Raw genomic sequence first — 17,050 nt, forward strand, 5'->3', positions numbered from 1 at the left:
AGAGAGTAGTAGAGTAGTAGAGAGTAGTAGAGTAGTAGAGAGTGAGTAGTAGAGAGTAGAAGAGAGCGAGTAGTAGAGAGTGAGTAGTAGAGAGAGAGTAGTAGAGAGTGAGTATTAGAGAGAGTAGTAGAGAGTGAGTAGTAGAGAGTAGTAGAGAGTGAGTAGTAGAGTGAGTAGTGGAGAGTGAGTAGGAGAGAGTAGTAGAGAGCGAGTAATAGAGAGTGAGTAGTAGAGTGAGTAGTAGAGTGAGTAGTAGAGAGTGAGTAATAGAGAGTAGTAGTAGAGAGTAGTAGAGTGTAGTAGAGAGTGAGTACTAGTGAGTAGTAGCGAGTGAATAGTAGAGAGTGAGTAGTAGAGAGTGAGTAGTAGAGTGAGTAGTAGAGAGTGAGTAGCAGAGAGAGAGTAGTAGAGAGTAGTAGAGAGTGAGTAGTATGGAGAGAGTAGTAGAGAGTAGTAGAGAGCAAGAAGTAGAGAGTAGTAGAGAGTGAGTACCAGAGAGTGAGTAGTAGAGGTAGTAGAAAGAGTAGTAGAGTGAGTAGTAGAGAGTAGTGGAGAGTGAGTAGTAGAGAGTAGTAGAGAGCGAGTAATAGAGTGAGTAGTAGAGTGAGTAGTAGAGAGTGAGTAGTAGAGAGTGAGTAGTAGAGAGAGAGTAGTAGAGAGTGAGTAGTAGAGTAGTAGAGAGTGAGTAGTAGAGAGTAGTAGAGTAGTAGAGAGTAGTAGAGTAGTAGAGAGTGAGTAGTAGAGAGTAGAAGAGAGCGAGTAGTAGAGAGTGAGTAGTAGAGAGAGAGTAGTAGAGAGTGAGTATTAGAGAGAGTAGTAGAGAGTGAGTAGTAGAGAGTAGTAGAGAGTGAGTAGTAGAGAGTGAGTAGTAGAGTGAGTAGTGGAGAGTGAGTAGGAGAGAGTAGTAGAGAGCGAGTAATAGAGAGTGAGTAGTAGAGTGAGTAGTAGAGTGAGTACTAGAGAGTGAGTAGTAGAGAGAGAGTAGTAGAGAGAGAGTAGTAGAGAGTGAGTAGTAGAGTAGTAGAGAGTGAGTGGTAGAGAGTAGTAGAGAGTAGTAGAGTGAGTAGTAGAGAGTAGTAGTAGAGAGTAGTAGAGATTAGTAGAGTGTAGTAGAGAGTAGTAGCGAGTAAGTAGTAGATAGTGAGCAGTAGAGAATGAGTAGTAGAGAGTAGTAGAGAGTGAATAGTAGAGAGTAGTAGAGAGTGAGTAGTAGAGAGTGAGTAGTAGAGAGTAGTAGAGAGTAAGCAGTAGAGAGTAGTAGAGAGTAGTAGTGAGTGAGTAGTAGAGAGTAGTAGGGTGAGTAGTAGAGAGTGAGTAGTAGAGAGTAGTAGAGTAGTAGAGAGTGAGTACTAGAGAGTAGTAGTAGAGAGTAGTAGAGTGTAGTAGAGAGTGAGTACTAGTGAGTAGTAGCGAGTGAATAGTAGAGAGTGAGTAGTAGAGAGTGAGTAGTAGAGTGAGTAGTAGAGAGTGAGTAGCAGAGAGAGTAGTAGAGAGTAGTAGAGAGTGAGTAGTACGGAGAGAGTAGTAGAGAGTAGTAGAGAGCAAGAAGTAGAGAGTAGTAGAGAGTGAGTAGCAGAGAGTGAGTAGTAGAGGTAGTAGAGTGATTAGTAGAGTGAGTAGTAGAGAGTAGTGGAATAGTAGAGTGAGTAGTAGAGAGTAGTAGAGAGTGAGTAGTAGAGTGAGTAGTAGAGAGTGAGTAGCAGAGAGAGAGTAGTGGAGAGTAGTAGAGAGTGAGTAGTAGGGAGAGAGTAGTAGAGAGTAGTAGAGAGAGAGTAGTAGAGAGTAGTAGAGAGTGAGTAGTAGAGAGTGAGTAGTAGAGGTAGTAGAGTGAGTAGTAGAGTGAGTAGTAGAGCAAGAGTAGTAGAGAGAGAGTAGTAGAGTAGTAGAGAGTGAGTGGTAGAGAGTAGTAGAGAGTAGTAGAGTGAGTAGTAGAGAGTAGTAGTAGAGAGTAGTAGAGATTAGTAGAGTGTAGTAGAGAGTAGTAGCGAGTAAGTAGTAGAGAGTGAGCAGTAGAGAATGAGTAGTAGAGAGTAGTAGAGAGTGAATAGTAGAGAGTAGTAGAGAGTGAGTAGTAGAGAGTGAGTAGTAGAGAGTAGTAGAGAGTGAGTAGAAGAGAGAAGTAGAGAGTAGTAGTGAGTGAGTTGTAGAGAGTAGTAGAGTGAGTAGTAGAGAGTGAGTAGTAGAGAGTAGTAGAGTAGTAGAGAGTGAGTAATAGAGAGTAGTAGTAGAGAGTAGTAGAGTGTAGTAGAGAGTGAGTACTAGTGAGTAGTAGCGAGTGAATAGTAGAGAGTGAGTAGTAGAGAGTGAGTAGTAGAGTGAGTAGTAGAGAGTGAGTAGCAGAGAGAGAGTAGTAGAGAGTAGTAGAGAGTGAGTAGTAGGGAGAGAGTAGTAGAGAGTAGTAGAGAGCAAGAAGTAGAGAGTAGTAGAGAGTGAGTACCAGAGAGTGAGTAGTAGAGGTAGTAGAGTGAGTAGTAGAGTGAGTAGTAGAGAGTAGTGGAGAGTGAGTAGTAGAGAGTAGTAGAGAGCGAGTAATAGAGAGTGAGTAGTAGAGTGAGTAGTAGAGAGTGAGTAGTAGAGAGTGAGTAGTAGAGAGAGAGTAGTAGAGAGTGAGTAGTAGAGTAGTAGAGAGTGAGTAGTAGAGAGTAGTAGAGTAGTAGAGAGTAGTAGAGTAGTAGAGAGTGAGTAGTAGAGAGTAGAAGAGAGCGAGTAGTAGAGAGTGAGTAGTGGAGAGTGAGTAGTACAGAGTAGTAGAGAGCGAGTAGTAGAGAGTGAGTAGTAGAGAGACAGTGTGTAGTAGAGAGTAATAGTAGAGAGTGAGTAGTAGAGAACGAGTAGTAGAGAGTGAGTGGTAGAGAGTAGTAGAGAGTAGTAGATTGAGTAGTAGAGAGTAGTAGAGAGTGAGTAGTAGAGAGTGAGTAGTAGAGGTAGTAGAGAGCAGTAGGGAGTGAGTAGTAGAGAGTAGTAGAGAGTGAGTAGTAGAGTGAGTAGTAGAGAGTGAGTAGCAGAGAGAGAGTAGTGGAGAGTAGTAGAGCGTGAGTAGTAGAGAGTAGTAGAGAGTGAGTACTAGAGAGTGAGTAGTAGAGGGTGAGTAGCAGAGAGTGAGTAGTAGAGTGAGTAGTAGAGTGAGTAGTAGAGATTGAGTAGTAGAGAGTGAGTAGTAGAGAGAGAGTAGTAGAGAGTGAGTAGTAGAGTAGTAGAGAGTGAGTAGTAGAGAGTAGTAGTAGAGAGTTGTAGAGTGTAGTAGAGAGTGAGTACTAGTGAGTAGTAGCGAGTGAATAGTAGAGAGTGAGTAGTAGAGAGTGAGTAGTAGAGAGTAGTAGAGAGTGAGTAGTAGAGAAATGAGTAGTAGAGAGTAGTAGAGTAGTAGAGCGTGAGTAGTAGTGAGTGAGTAGTAGAGAGTAGTGGAGTAGTAGAGTGAGTAGTAGAGAGTAGTAGAGAGTGAGTAGTAGAGTGAGTAGTAGAGAGTGAGTAGCAGAGAGAGAGTAGTAGAGATTAGTAGAGAGTGAGTAGTAGGGAGCGAGTAGTAGAGAGTAGTAGAGAGAGAGTAGTAGAGGTAGTAGAGTAAGTAGTAGAGTGAGTAGTAGAGCGAGAGTAGTAGAGAGAGAGTAGTAGAGAGTGAGTTGTAGAGAATAGTAGAGAGTGAGTAGTAGAGAGAGTAGTAGAGAGTAGTAGAGTAGTAGAGAGTGAGTAGTAGAGAGTAGTAGAGTAGTAGAGAGTAGTAGAGTAGTAGAGAGTGAGTAGTAGAGAGTAGAAGAGAGCGAGTAGTAGAGAGTGAGTAGTGGAGAGTGAGTAGTAGAGAGTAGTAGAGAGTGAGTAGTAGAGAGTGAGTAGTAGAGAGAGAGTGAGTAGTGGAGAGTAGTAGTAGAGAGTGAGTAGTAGAGAACGAGTAGTAGAGAGTGAGTGGTAGAGAGTAGTAGAGAGTAGTAGATTGAGTAGTAGAGAGTAGTAGAGAGTGAGTAGTGGAGAGTGAGTAGTAGAGAGTGAGTAGTAGAGAGAGAGTAGTAGAAAGTGAGTAGTAGAGTAGTAGAGAGTGAGTGGTAGAGAGTGGTAGAGAGTAGTAGAGTGAGGTAGTAGAGAGTAGTAGTAGAGAGTAGTAGAGATTAGTAGAGTGTAGTAGAGAGTAGTAGCGAGTCAGTAGTAGAGAGTGAGCAGTAGAGAATGAGTAGTAGAGAGTAGTAGAGAGTGAATAGTAGAGAGTAGTAGAGAGTGAGTAGTAGAGAGTGAGTAGTAGAGAGTAGTAGAGAGTGAGTAGTAGAGAAGAGTGAGTAGTAGAGAGTAGTAGAGAGTGAGTAGTAGAGAGTAGTAGTGAGTGAGTTGTAGAGTAGTAGAGTGAGTGGTAGAGAGTGAATAGTAGAGAGTAGTAGAGTAGTAGAGAGTGAGTAGTAGAGAGTGAGTAGTAGAGAGTAGTAGAGAGTGAGTAGTAGAGAAATGAGTAGTAGAGAGTAGTAGAGTAGTAGAGCGTGAGTAGTAGTGAGTGAGTAGTAGAGAGTAGTGGAGTAGTAGAGTGAGTAGTAGAGAGTAGTAGAGAGTGAGTAGTAGAGTGAGTAGTAGAGAGTGAGTAGCAGAGAGAGAGTAGTAGAGATTAGTAGAGAGTGAGTAGTAGGGAGCGAGTAGTAGAGAGTAGTAGAGAGAGAGTAGTAGAGGTAGTAGAGTAAGTAGTAGAGTGAGTAGTAGAGCGAGAGTAGTAGAGAGAGAGTAGTAGAGAGTGAGTTGTAGAGAATAGTAGAGAGTGAGTAGTAGAGAGAGTAGTAGAGAGTAGTAGAGTAGTAGAGAGTGAGTAGTAGAGAGTAGTAGAGTAGTAGAGAGTAGTAGAGTAGTAGAGAGTGAGTAGTAGAGAGTAGAAGAGAGCGAGTAGTAGAGAGTGCGTAGTGGAGAGTGAGTAGTAGAGAGTAGTAGAGAGTGAGTAGTAGAGAGTGAGTAGTAGCGAGAGAGTGAGTAGTAAAGAGTAGTAGTAGAGAGTGAGTAGTAGAGAACGAGTAGTAGAGAGTGAGTGGTAGAGAGTAGTAGAGAGTAGTAGATTGAGTAGTCGAGAGTAGTAGAGAGTGAGTAGTAGAGAGTGAGTAGTAGAGAGTGAGTAGTAGAGAGAGAGTGAGTAGTAGAGAGTAGTAGTAGAGAGTGAGTAGTAGAGAACGAGTAGTAGAGAGTGAGTGGTAGAGAGTAGTAGAGAGTAGTAGATTGAGTAGTAGAGAGTAGTAGAGAGTGAGTAGTAGAGAGTGAGTAGTAGAGAGTAGTAGAGAGCAGTAGGGAGTGAGTAGTAGAGAGTAGTAGAGTAGTAGAGAGTGAGTAGTAGAGAGTAGAAGAGAGCGAGTAGTAGAGAGTGAGTAGTAGAGAGAGAGTAGTAGAGAGTGAGTATTAGAGAGAGTAGTAGAGAGTGAGTAGTAGAGAGTAGTAGAGAGTGAGTAGTAGAGTGAGTAGTGGAGAGTGAGTAGGAGAGAGTAGTAGAGAGCGAGTAATAGAGAGTGAGTAGTAGAGTGAGTAGTAGAGTGAGTAGTAGAGAGTGAGTAATAGAGAGTAGTAGTAGAGAGTAGTAGAGTGTAGTAGAGAGTGAGTACTAGTGAGTAGTAGCGAGTGAATAGTAGAGAGTGAGTAGTAGAGAGTGAGTAGTAGAGTGAGTAGTAGAGAGTGAGTAGCAGAGAGAGAGTAGTAGAGAGTAGTAGAGAGTGAGTAGTATGGAGAGAGTAGTAGAGAGTAGTAGAGAGCAAGAAGTAGAGAGTAGTAGAGAGTGAGTACCAGAGAGTGAGTAGTAGAGGTAGTAGAAAGAGTAGTAGAGTGAGTAGTAGAGAGTAGTGGAGAGTGAGTAGTAGAGAGTAGTAGAGAGCGAGTAATAGAGTGAGTAGTAGAGTGAGTAGTAGAGAGTGAGTAGTAGAGAGTGAGTAGTAGAGAGAGAGTAGTAGAGAGTGAGTAGTAGAGTAGTAGAGAGTGAGTAGTAGAGAGTAGTAGAGTAGTAGAGAGTAGTAGAGTAGTAGAGAGTGAGTAGTAGAGAGTAGAAGAGAGCGAGTAGTAGAGAGTGAGTAGTAGAGAGAGAGTAGTAGAGAGTGAGTATTAGAGAGAGTAGTAGAGAGTGAGTAGTAGAGAGTAGTAGAGAGTGAGTAGTAGAGAGTGAGTAGTAGAGTGAGTAGTGGAGAGTGAGTAGGAGAGAGTAGTAGAGAGCGAGTAATAGAGAGTGAGTAGTAGAGTGAGTAGTAGAGTGAGTACTAGAGAGTGAGTAGTAGAGAGAGAGTAGTAGAGAGAGAGTAGTAGAGAGTGAGTAGTAGAGTAGTAGAGAGTGAGTGGTAGAGAGTAGTAGAGAGTAGTAGAGTGAGTAGTAGAGAGTAGTAGTAGAGAGTAGTAGAGATTAGTAGAGTGTAGTAGAGAGTAGTAGCGAGTAAGTAGTAGATAGTGAGCAGTAGAGAATGAGTAGTAGAGAGTAGTAGAGAGTGAATAGTAGAGAGTAGTAGAGAGTGAGTAGTAGAGAGTGAGTAGTAGAGAGTAGTAGAGAGTAAGCAGTAGAGAGTAGTAGAGAGTAGTAGTGAGTGAGTAGTAGAGAGTAGTAGGGTGAGTAGTAGAGAGTGAGTAGTAGAGAGTAGTAGAGTAGTAGAGAGTGAGTACTAGAGAGTAGTAGTAGAGAGTAGTAGAGTGTAGTAGAGAGTGAGTACTAGTGAGTAGTAGCGAGTGAATAGTAGAGAGTGAGTAGTAGAGAGTGAGTAGTAGAGTGAGTAGTAGAGAGTGAGTAGCAGAGAGAGTAGTAGAGAGTAGTAGAGAGTGAGTAGTACGGAGAGAGTAGTAGAGAGTAGTAGAGAGCAAGAAGTAGAGAGTAGTAGAGAGTGAGTAGCAGAGAGTGAGTAGTAGAGGTAGTAGAGTGATTAGTAGAGTGAGTAGTAGAGAGTAGTGGAATAGTAGAGTGAGTAGTAGAGAGTAGTAGAGAGTGAGTAGTAGAGTGAGTAGTAGAGAGTGAGTAGCAGAGAGAGAGTAGTGGAGAGTAGTAGAGAGTGAGTAGTAGGGAGAGAGTAGTAGAGAGTAGTAGAGAGAGAGTAGTAGAGAGTAGTAGAGAGTGAGTAGTAGAGAGTGAGTAGTAGAGGTAGTAGAGTGAGTAGTAGAGTGAGTAGTAGAGCAAGAGTAGTAGAGAGAGAGTAGTAGAGTAGTAGAGAGTGAGTGGTAGAGAGTAGTAGAGAGTAGTAGAGTGAGTAGTAGAGAGTAGTAGTAGAGAGTAGTAGAGATTAGTAGAGTGTAGTAGAGAGTAGTAGCGAGTAAGTAGTAGAGAGTGAGCAGTAGAGAATGAGTAGTAGAGAGTAGTAGAGAGTGAATAGTAGAGAGTAGTAGAGAGTGAGTAGTAGAGAGTGAGTAGTAGAGAGTAGTAGAGAGTGAGTAGAAGAGAGAAGTAGAGAGTAGTAGTGAGTGAGTTGTAGAGAGTAGTAGAGTGAGTAGTAGAGAGTGAGTAGTAGAGAGTAGTAGAGTAGTAGAGAGTGAGTAATAGAGAGTAGTAGTAGAGAGTAGTAGAGTGTAGTAGAGAGTGAGTACTAGTGAGTAGTAGCGAGTGAATAGTAGAGAGTGAGTAGTAGAGAGTGAGTAGTAGAGTGAGTAGTAGAGAGTGAGTAGCAGAGAGAGAGTAGTAGAGAGTAGTAGAGAGTGAGTAGTAGGGAGAGAGTAGTAGAGAGTAGTAGAGAGCAAGAAGTAGAGAGTAGTAGAGAGTGAGTACCAGAGAGTGAGTAGTAGAGGTAGTAGAGTGAGTAGTAGAGTGAGTAGTAGAGAGTAGTGGAGAGTGAGTAGTAGAGAGTAGTAGAGAGCGAGTAATAGAGAGTGAGTAGTAGAGTGAGTAGTAGAGAGTGAGTAGTAGAGAGTGAGTAGTAGAGAGAGAGTAGTAGAGAGTGAGTAGTAGAGTAGTAGAGAGTGAGTAGTAGAGAGTAGTAGAGTAGTAGAGAGTAGTAGAGTAGTAGAGAGTGAGTAGTAGAGAGTAGAAGAGAGCGAGTAGTAGAGAGTGAGTAGTGGAGAGTGAGTAGTACAGAGTAGTAGAGAGCGAGTAGTAGAGAGTGAGTAGTAGAGAGACAGTGTGTAGTAGAGAGTAATAGTAGAGAGTGAGTAGTAGAGAACGAGTAGTAGAGAGTGAGTGGTAGAGAGTAGTAGAGAGTAGTAGATTGAGTAGTAGAGAGTAGTAGAGAGTGAGTAGTAGAGAGTGAGTAGTAGAGGTAGTAGAGAGCAGTAGGGAGTGAGTAGTAGAGAGTAGTAGAGAGTGAGTAGTAGAGTGAGTAGTAGAGAGTGAGTAGCAGAGAGAGAGTAGTGGAGAGTAGTAGAGCGTGAGTAGTAGAGAGTAGTAGAGAGTGAGTACTAGAGAGTGAGTAGTAGAGGGTGAGTAGCAGAGAGTGAGTAGTAGAGTGAGTAGTAGAGTGAGTAGTAGAGAGTGAGTAGTAGAGAGTGAGTAGTAGAGAGAGAGTAGTAGAGAGTGAGTAGTAGAGTAGTAGAGAGTGAGTAGTAGAGAGTAGTAGTAGAGAGTTGTAGAGTGTAGTAGAGAGTGAGTACTAGTGAGTAGTAGCGAGTGAATAGTAGAGAGTGAGTAGTAGAGAGTGAGTAGTAGAGAGTAGTAGAGAGTGAGTGGTAGAGAAATGAGTAGTAGAGAGTAGTAGAGTAGTAGAGCGTGAGTAGTAGTGAGTGAGTAGTAGAGAGTAGTGGAGTAGTAGAGTGAGTAGTAGAGAGTAGTAGAGAGTGAGTAGTAGAGTGAGTAGTAGAGAGTGAGTAGCAGAGAGAGAGTAGTAGAGATTAGTAGAGAGTGAGTAGTAGGGAGCGAGTAGTAGAGAGTAGTAGAGAGAGAGTAGTAGAGGTAGTAGAGTAAGTAGTAGAGTGAGTAGTAGAGCGAGAGTAGTAGAGAGAGAGTAGTAGAGAGTGAGTTGTAGAGAATAGTAGAGAGTGAGTAGTAGAGAGAGTAGTAGAGAGTAGTAGAGTAGTAGAGAGTGAGTAGTAGAGAGTAGTAGAGTAGTAGAGAGTAGTAGAGTAGTAGAGAGTGAGTAGTAGAGAGTAGAAGAGAGCGAGTAGTAGAGAGTGAGTAGTGGAGAGTGAGTAGTAGAGAGTAGTAGAGAGTGAGTAGTAGAGAGTGAGTAGTAGAGAGAGAGTGAGTAGTGGAGAGTAGTAGTAGAGAGTGAGTAGTAGAGAACGAGTAGTAGAGAGTGAGTGGTAGAGAGTAGTAGAGAGTAGTAGATTGAGTAGTAGAGAGTAGTAGAGAGTGAGTAGTGGAGAGTGAGTAGTAGAGAGTGAGTAGTAGAGAGAGAGTAGTAGAAAGTGAGTAGTAGAGTAGTAGAGAGTGAGTGGTAGAGAGTGGTAGAGAGTAGTAGAGTGAGTAGTAGAGAGTAGTAGTAGAGAGTAGTAGAGATTAGTAGAGTGTAGTAGAGAGTAGTAGCGAGTCAGTAGTAGAGAGTGAGCAGTAGAGAATGAGTAGTAGAGAGTAGTAGAGAGTGAATAGTAGAGAGTAGTGGAGAGTGAGTAGTAGAGAGTGAGTAGTAGAGAGTAGTAGAGAGTGAGTAGTAGAGAAGAGTGAGTAGTAGAGAGTAGTAGAGAGTGAGTAGTAGAGAGTAGTAGTGAGTGAGTTGTAGAGTAGTAGAGTGAGTGGTAGAGAGTGAATAGTAGAGAGTAGTAGAGTAGTAGAGAGTGAGTAGTAGAGAGTGAGTAGTAGAGAGTAGTAGAGAGTGAGTAGTAGAGAAATGAGTAGTAGAGAGTAGTAGAGTAGTAGAGCGTGAGTAGTAGTGAGTGAGTAGTAGAGAGTAGTGGAGTAGTAGAGTGAGTAGTAGAGAGTAGTAGAGAGTGAGTAGTAGAGTGAGTAGTAGAGAGTGAGTAGCAGAGAGAGAGTAGTAGAGATTAGTAGAGAGTGAGTAGTAGGGAGCGAGTAGTAGAGAGTAGTAGAGAGAGAGTAGTAGAGGTAGTAGAGTAAGTAGTAGAGTGAGTAGTAGAGCGAGAGTAGTAGAGAGAGAGTAGTAGAGAGTGAGTTGTAGAGAATAGTAGAGAGTGAGTAGTAGAGAGAGTAGTAGAGAGTAGTAGAGTAGTAGAGAGTGAGTAGTAGAGAGTAGTAGAGTAGTAGAGAGTAGTAGAGTAGTAGAGAGTGAGTAGTAGAGAGTAGAAGAGAGCGAGTAGTAGAGAGTGCGTAGTGGAGAGTGAGTAGTAGAGAGTAGTAGAGAGTGAGTAGTAGAGAGTGAGTAGTAGCGAGAGAGTGAGTAGTAAAGAGTAGTAGTAGAGAGTGAGTAGTAGAGAACGAGTAGTAGAGAGTGAGTGGTAGAGAGTAGTAGAGAGTAGTAGATTGAGTAGTCGAGAGTAGTAGAGAGTGAGTAGTAGAGAGTGAGTAGTAGAGAGTGAGTAGTAGAGAGAGAGTGAGTAGTAGAGAGTAGTAGTAGAGAGTGAGTAGTAGAGAACGAGTAGTAGAGAGTGAGTGGTAGAGAGTAGTAGAGAGTAGTAGATTGAGTAGTAGAGAGTAGTAGAGAGTGAGTAGTAGAGAGTGAGTAGTAGAGAGTAGTAGAGAGCAGTAGGGAGTGAGTAGTAGAGAGTAGTAGAGAGTGAGTAGTAGAGTGAGTAGTAGAGAGTGAGTAGCAGAGAGTGAGTAGTAGAGGGTGAGTAGCAGAGAGTGAGTAGTAGAGTGAGTAGTAGAGTGAGTAGTAGAGCGTGAGTAGTAGAGAGTAGTAGAGAGTGAGTAGTAGAGAGTGAGTAGTAGAGGGTGAGTAGCAGAGAGTGAGTAGTAGAGTGAGTAGTAGAGAGTGAGTAGTAGAGAGTGAGTAGTAGAGAGAGAGTAGTAGAGAGTGAGTAGTAGAGTAGTAGAGAGTGAGTGGTAGAGAGTAGTAGAGAGTAGTAGAGTGAGTAGTAGAGTGAGTAGTGGAGAGTGAATAGTAGAGAGTAGTAGAGAGCGAGTAATAGAGAGTGAGTAGTAGAGTGAGTAGTAGGGAGTGAGTAGTAGAGAGAGAGTAGTAGAGAGTGAGTAGTAGAGTGGTAGAGAGTGAGTAGTAGAGAGTAGTAGTAGAGAGTAGTAGAGTGTAGTAGAGAGTGAGTACTAGTGAGTAGTAGCGAGTGAATAGTAGATAGTGAGTAGTAGAGAGTGATTAGTAGAGAGTGAGTAGTAGAGAGTGAGTAGTAGAGAGTAGGAGAGTAGTAGAGAGTGAGTAGTAGTGAGTGAGTAGTAGAGAGTAGTGGAGTAGTAGAGTGAGTAGTAGAGAGTAGTAGAGAGTGAGTAGTAGAGTGAGTAGTAGAGAGTGAGTAGCAGAGAGAGAGAAGTAGAGAGTAGTAGAGAGTGAGTAGTAAGGAGAGAGTAGTAGAGAGTAGTAGAGAGAGAGTAGTAGAGAGTGAGTAGTAGAGAGTGAGTAGTAGAGGTAGTAGAGTGAGTAGTAGAGTGAGTAGTAGAGCGAGAGTAGTAGAGAGAGAGTAGTAGAGAGTGAGTTGTAGAGAATAGTAGAGAGTGAGTAGTAGAGAGAGTAGTAGAGAGTAGTAGAGTAGTAGAGAGTGAGTAGTAGAGAGTAGTAGAGTAGTTGAGAGTAGTAGAGTAGTAGAGAGTGAGTAGTAGAGAGTAGAAGAGAGCGAGTAGTAGAGAGTGAGTAGTGGAGAGTGAGTAGTAGGGAATAGTAGAGAGCGAGTAGTAGAGAGTGAGTAGTAGAGAGAGAGTGAGTAGTAGAGAGTAGTAGTAGAGAGTGAGTAGTAGAGAACGAGTAGTAGAGAGTGAGTGGGAGAGAGTAGTAGAGAGTAGTAGATTGAGTAGTAGAGAGTAGTAGAGAGTGAGTAGTAGAGGTAGTAGAGAGCAGTAGGGAGTGAGTAGTAGAGAGTAGTAGAGAGTGAGTAGTAGAGTGAGTAGTAGAGAGTGAGTAGCAGAGAGAGAGTGGTAGAGAGTAGTAGAGAGTAGTAGAGTGAGTAGTAGAGAGTAGTAGTAGAGAGTAGTAGAGATTAGTAGAGTGTAGTAGAAAGTAGTAGCGAGTAAGTAGTAGAGAGTGAGCAGTAGAGAATGAGTAGTAGAGAGTAGTAGAGAGTGAATAGTAGAGAGTAGTAGAGAGTGAGTAGTAGAGAGTGAGTAGTAGAGAGTAGTAGAGAGTGAGTAGTAGAGAGAAGTAGAGAGTAGTAGTGAGTGAGTTGTAGAGAGTAGTAGAGTGAGTAGTAGAGAGTGAGTAGTAGAGAGTAGTAGAGTAGTAGAGAGTGAGTAATAGAGAGTAGTAGTAGAGAGTAGTAGAGTGTAGTAGAGAGTGAGTACTAGTGAGTAGTAGCGAGTGAATAGTAGAGAGTGAGTAGTAGAGAGTGAGTAGTAGAGTGAGTAGTAGAGAGTGAGTAGCAGAGAGAGAGTAGTAGAGAGTAGTAGAGAGTGAGTAGTGGGGAGAGAGTAGTAGAGAGTAGTAGAGAGCAAGAAGTAGAGAGTAGTAGAGAGTGAGTACCAGAGAGTGAGTAGTAGAGGTAGTAGAGTGAGTAGTAGAGTGAGTAGTAGAGAGTAGTGGAGAGTGAGTAGTAGAGAGTAGTAGAGAGCGAGTAATAGAGAGTGAGTAGTAGAGTGAGTAGTAGAGAGTGAGTTGTAGAGAGTGAGTAGTAGAGAGAGAGTAGTAGAGAGTGAGTAGTAGAGTAGTAGAGAGTGAGTAGTAGAGAGTAGTAGAGTAGTAGAGAGTAGTAGAGTAGTAGAGAGTGAGTAGTAGAGAGAAGAAGAGAGCGAGTAGTAGAGCGTGAGTAATGGAGAGTGAGTAGTACAGAGTAGTAGAGAACGAGTAGTAGAGAGTGAGTAGTAGAGAGAGAGTGTGTAGTAGAGAGTAATAGTAGAGAGTGAGTAGTAGAGAACGAGTAGTAGAGAGTGAGTGGTAGAGAGTAGTAGAGAGTAGTAGATTGAGTAGTAGAGAGTAGTAGAGAGTGAGTAGTAGAGAGTGAGTAGTAGAGGTAGTAGAGAGCAGTAGGGAGTGAGTAGTAGAGAGTAGTAGAGAGTGAGTAGTAGAGTGAGTAGTAGAGAGTGAGTAGCAGAGAGAGAGTAGTGGAGAGTAGTAGAGCGTGAGTAGTAGAGAGTAGTAGAGAGTGAGTACTAGAGAGTGAGTAGTAGAGGGTGAGTAGCAGAGAGTGAGTAGTAGAGTGAGTAGTAGAGAGTAGTAGTAGAGAGTAGTAGAGATTAGTAGAGTGTAGTAGAGAGTAGTAGCGAGTAAGTAGTAGAGAGTGAGCAGTAGAGAATGAGTAGTAGAGAGTAGTAGAGAGTGAATAGTAGAGAGTAGTAGAGAGTGAGTAGTAGAGAGTGAGTAGTAGAGAGTAGTAGAGAGTGAGTAGAAGAGAGAAGTAGAGAGTAGTAGTGAGTGAGTTGTAGAGAGTAGTAGAGTGAGTAGTAGAGAGTGAGTAGTAGAGAGTAGTAGAGTAGTAGAGAGTGAGTAATAGAGAGTAGTAGTAGAGAGTAGTAGAGTGTAGTAGAGAGTGAGTACTAGTGAGTAGTAGCGAGTGAATAGTAGAGAGTGAGTAGTAGAGAGTGAGTAGTAGAGTGAGTAGTAGAGAGTGAGTAGCAGAGAGAGAGTAGTAGAGAGTAGTAGAGAGTGAGTAGTAGGGAGAGAGTAGTAGAGAGTAGTAGAGAGCAAGAAGTAGAGAGTAGTAGAGAGTGAGTACTAGAGAGTGAGTAGTAGAGGTAGTAGAGTGAGTAGTAGAGTGAGTAGTAGAGAGTAGTGGAGAGTGAGTAGTAGAGAGTAGTAGAGAGCGAGTAATAGAGAGTGAGTAGTAGAGTGAGTAGTAGAGAGTGAGTAGTAGAGAGTGAGTAGTAGAGAGAGAGTAGTAGAGAGTGAGTAGTAGAGTAGTAGAGAGTGAGTAGTAGAGAGTAGTAGAGTAGTAGAGAGTAGTAGAGTAGTAGAGAGTGAGTAGTAGAGAGTAGAAGAGAGCGAGTAGTAGAGAGTGAGTAGTGGAGAGTGAGTAGTACAGAGTAGTAGAGAGCGAGTAGTAGAGAGTGAGTAGTAGAGAGACAGTGTGTAGTAGAGAGTAATAGTAGAGAGTGAGTAGTAGAGAACGAGTAGTAGAGAGTGAGTGGTAGAGAGTAGTAGAGAGTAGTAGATTGAGTAGTAGAGAGTAGTAGAGAGTGAGTAGTAGAGAGTGAGTAGTAGAGGTAGTAGAGAGCAGTAGGGTGTGAGTAGTAGAGAGTAGTAGAGAGTGAGTAGTAGAGTGAGTAGTAGAGAGTGAGTAGCAGAGAGAGAGTAGTGGAGAGTTGTAGAGCGTGAGTAGTAGAGAGTAGTAGAGAGTGAGTACTAGAGAGTGAGTAGTAGAGGGTGAGTAGCAGAGAGTGAGTAGTAGAGTGAGTAGTAGAGTGAGTAGTAGAGAGTGAGTAGTAGAGAGTGAGTAGTAGAGAGAGAGTAGTAGAGAGTGAGTAGTAGAGTAGTAGAGAGTGAGTAGTAGAGAGTAGTAGTAGAGAGTTGTAGAGTGTAGTAGAGAGTGAGTACTAGTGAGTAGTAGCGAGTGAATAGTAGAGAGTGAGTAGTAGAGAGTGAGTAGTAGAGAGTAGTAGAGAGTGAGTAGTAGAGAAATGAGTAGTAGAGAGTAGTAGAGTAGTAGAGCGTGAGTAGTAGTGAGTGAGTAGTAGAGAGTAGTGGAGTAGTAGAGTGAGTAGTAGAGAGTAGTAGAGAGTGAGTAGTAGAGTGAGTAGTAGAGAGTGAGTAGCAGAGAGAGAGTAGTAGAGATTAGTAGAGAGTGAGTAGTAGGGAGCGAGTAGTAGAGAGTAGTAGAGAGAGAGTAGTAGAGGTAGTAGAGTAAGTAGTAGAGTGAGTAGTAGAGCGAGAGTAGTAGAGAGAGAGTAGTAGAGAGTGAGTTGTAGAGAATAGTAGAGAGTGAGTAGTAGAGAGAGTAGTAGAGAGTAGTAGAGTAGTAGAGAGTGAGTAGTAGAGAGTAGTAGAGTAGTAGAGAGTAGTAGAGTAGTAGAGAGTGAGTAGTAGAGAGTAGAAGAGAGCGAGTAGTAGAGAGTGCGTAGTGGAGAGTGAGTAGTAGAGAGTAGTAGAGAGTGAGTAGTAGCGAGAGAGTGAGTAGTAAAGAGTAGTAGTAGAGAGTGAGTAGTAGAGAACGAGTAGTAGAGAGTGAGTGGTAGAGAGTAGTAGAGAGTAGTAGATTGAGTAGTCGAGAGTAGTAGAGAGTGAGTAGTAGAGAGTGAGTAGTAGAGAGTGAGTAGTAGAGAGAGAGTGAGTAGTAGAGAGTAGTAGTAGAGAGTGAGTAGTAGAGAACGAGTAGTAGAGAGTGAGTGGTAGAGAGTAGTAGAGAGTAGTAGATTGAGTAGTAGAGAGTAGTAGAGAGTGAGTAGTAGAGAGTGAGTAGTAGAGAGTAGTAGAGAGCAGTAGGGAGTGAGTAGTAGAGAGTAGTAGAGAGTGAGTAGTAGAGTGAGTAGTAGAGAGTGAGTAGCAGAGAGTGAGTACTAGAGGGTGAGTAGCAGAGAGTGAGTAGTAGAGTGAGTAGTAGAGTGAGTAGTAGAGCGTGAGTAGTAGAGAGTAGTAGAGAGTGAGTAGTAGAGAGTGAGTAGTAGAGGGTGAGTAGCAGAGAGTGAGTAGTAGAGTGAGTAGTAGAGAGTGAGTAGTAGAGAGTGAGTAGTAGAGAGAGAGTAGTAGAGAGTGAGTAGTAGAGTAGTAGAGAGTGAGTGGTAGAGAGTAGTAGAGAGTAGTAGAGTGAGTAGTAGAGTGAGTAGTGGAGAGTGAGTAGTAGAGAGTAGTAGAGAGCGAGTAATAGAGAGTGAGTAGTAGAGTGAGTAGTAGGGAGTGAGTAGTAGAGAGAGAGTAGTAGAGAGTGAGTAGTAGAGTGGTAGAGAGTGAGTAGTAGAGAGTAGTAGTAGAGAGTAGTAGAGTGTAGTAGAGAGTGAGTACTAGTGAGTAGTAGCGAGTGAATAGTAGATAGTGAGTAGTAGAGAGTGATTAGTAGAGAGTGAGTAGTAGAGAGTGAGTAGTAGAGAGTAGGAGAGTAGTAGAGAGTGAGTAGTAGTGAGTGAGTAGTAGAGAGTAGTGGAGTAGTAGAGTGAGTAGTAGAGAGTAGTAGAGAGTGAGTAGTAGAGTGAGTAGTAGAGAGTGAGTAGCAGAGAGAGAGTAGTAGAGAGTAGTAGAGAGTGAGTAGTAGGGAGAGAGTAGTAGAGAGTAGTAGAGAGAGAGTAGTAGAGAGTGAGTAGTAGAGAGTGAGTAGTAGAGGTAGTAGAGTGAGTAGTAGAGTGAGTAGTAGAGCGAGAGTAGTAGAGAGAGAGTAGTAGAGAGTGAGTTGTAGAGAATAGTAGAGAGTGAGTAGTAGAGAGAGTAGTAGAGAGTAGTAGAGTAGTAGAGAGTGAGTAGTAGAGAGTAGTAGAGTAGTAGAGAGTAGTAGAGTAGTAGAGAGTGAGTAGTAGAGAGTAGAAGAGAGCGAGTAGTAGAGAGTGAGTAGTGGAGAGTGAGTAGTAGGGAATAGTAGAGAGCGAGTAGTAGAGAGTGAGTAGTAGAGAGAGAGTGAGTAGTAGAGAGTAGTAGTAGAGAGTGAGTAGTAGAGAACGAGTAGTAGAGAGTGAGTGGGAGAGAGTAGTAGAGAGTAGTAGATTGAGTAGTAGAGAGTAGTAGAGAGTGAGTAGTAGAGAGTGAGTAGTAGAGGTAGTAGAGAGCAGTAGGGAGTGAGTAGTAGAGAGTAGTAGAGAGTGAGTAGTAGAGTGAGTAGTAGAGAGTGAGTAGCAGAGAGAGAGTGGTAGAGAGTAGTAGAGAGTAGTAGAGTGAGCAGTAGAGAATGAGTAGTAGAGAGTAGTAGAGAGTGAATAGTAGAGAGTAGTAGAGAGTGAGTAGTAGAGAGTGAGTAGTAGAGAGTAGTAGAGAGTGAGTAGTAGAGAGAAGTAGAGAGTAGTAGTGAGTGAGTTGTAGAGAGTAGTAGAGTGAGTAGTAGAGAGTGAGTAGTAGAGAGTAGTAGAGTAGTAGAGAGTGAGTAATAGAGAGTAGTAGTAGAGAGTAGTAGAGTGTAGTAGAGAGTGAGTACTAGTGAGTAGTAGCGAGTGAATAGTAGAGAGTGAGTAGTAGAGAGTGAGTAGTAGAGTGAGTAGTAGAGAGTGAGTAGCAGAGAGAGAGTAGTAGAGAGTAGTAGAGAGTGAGTAGTGGGGAGAGAGTAGTAGAGAGTAGTAGAGAGCAAGAAGTAGAGAGTAGTAGAGAGT

This window comes from Triturus cristatus, chromosome 7, assembly GCF_964204655.1.
Source record: "Triturus cristatus chromosome 7, aTriCri1.1, whole genome shotgun sequence".
Lineage (NCBI taxonomy): Eukaryota > Metazoa > Chordata > Amphibia > Caudata > Salamandridae > Triturus > Triturus cristatus.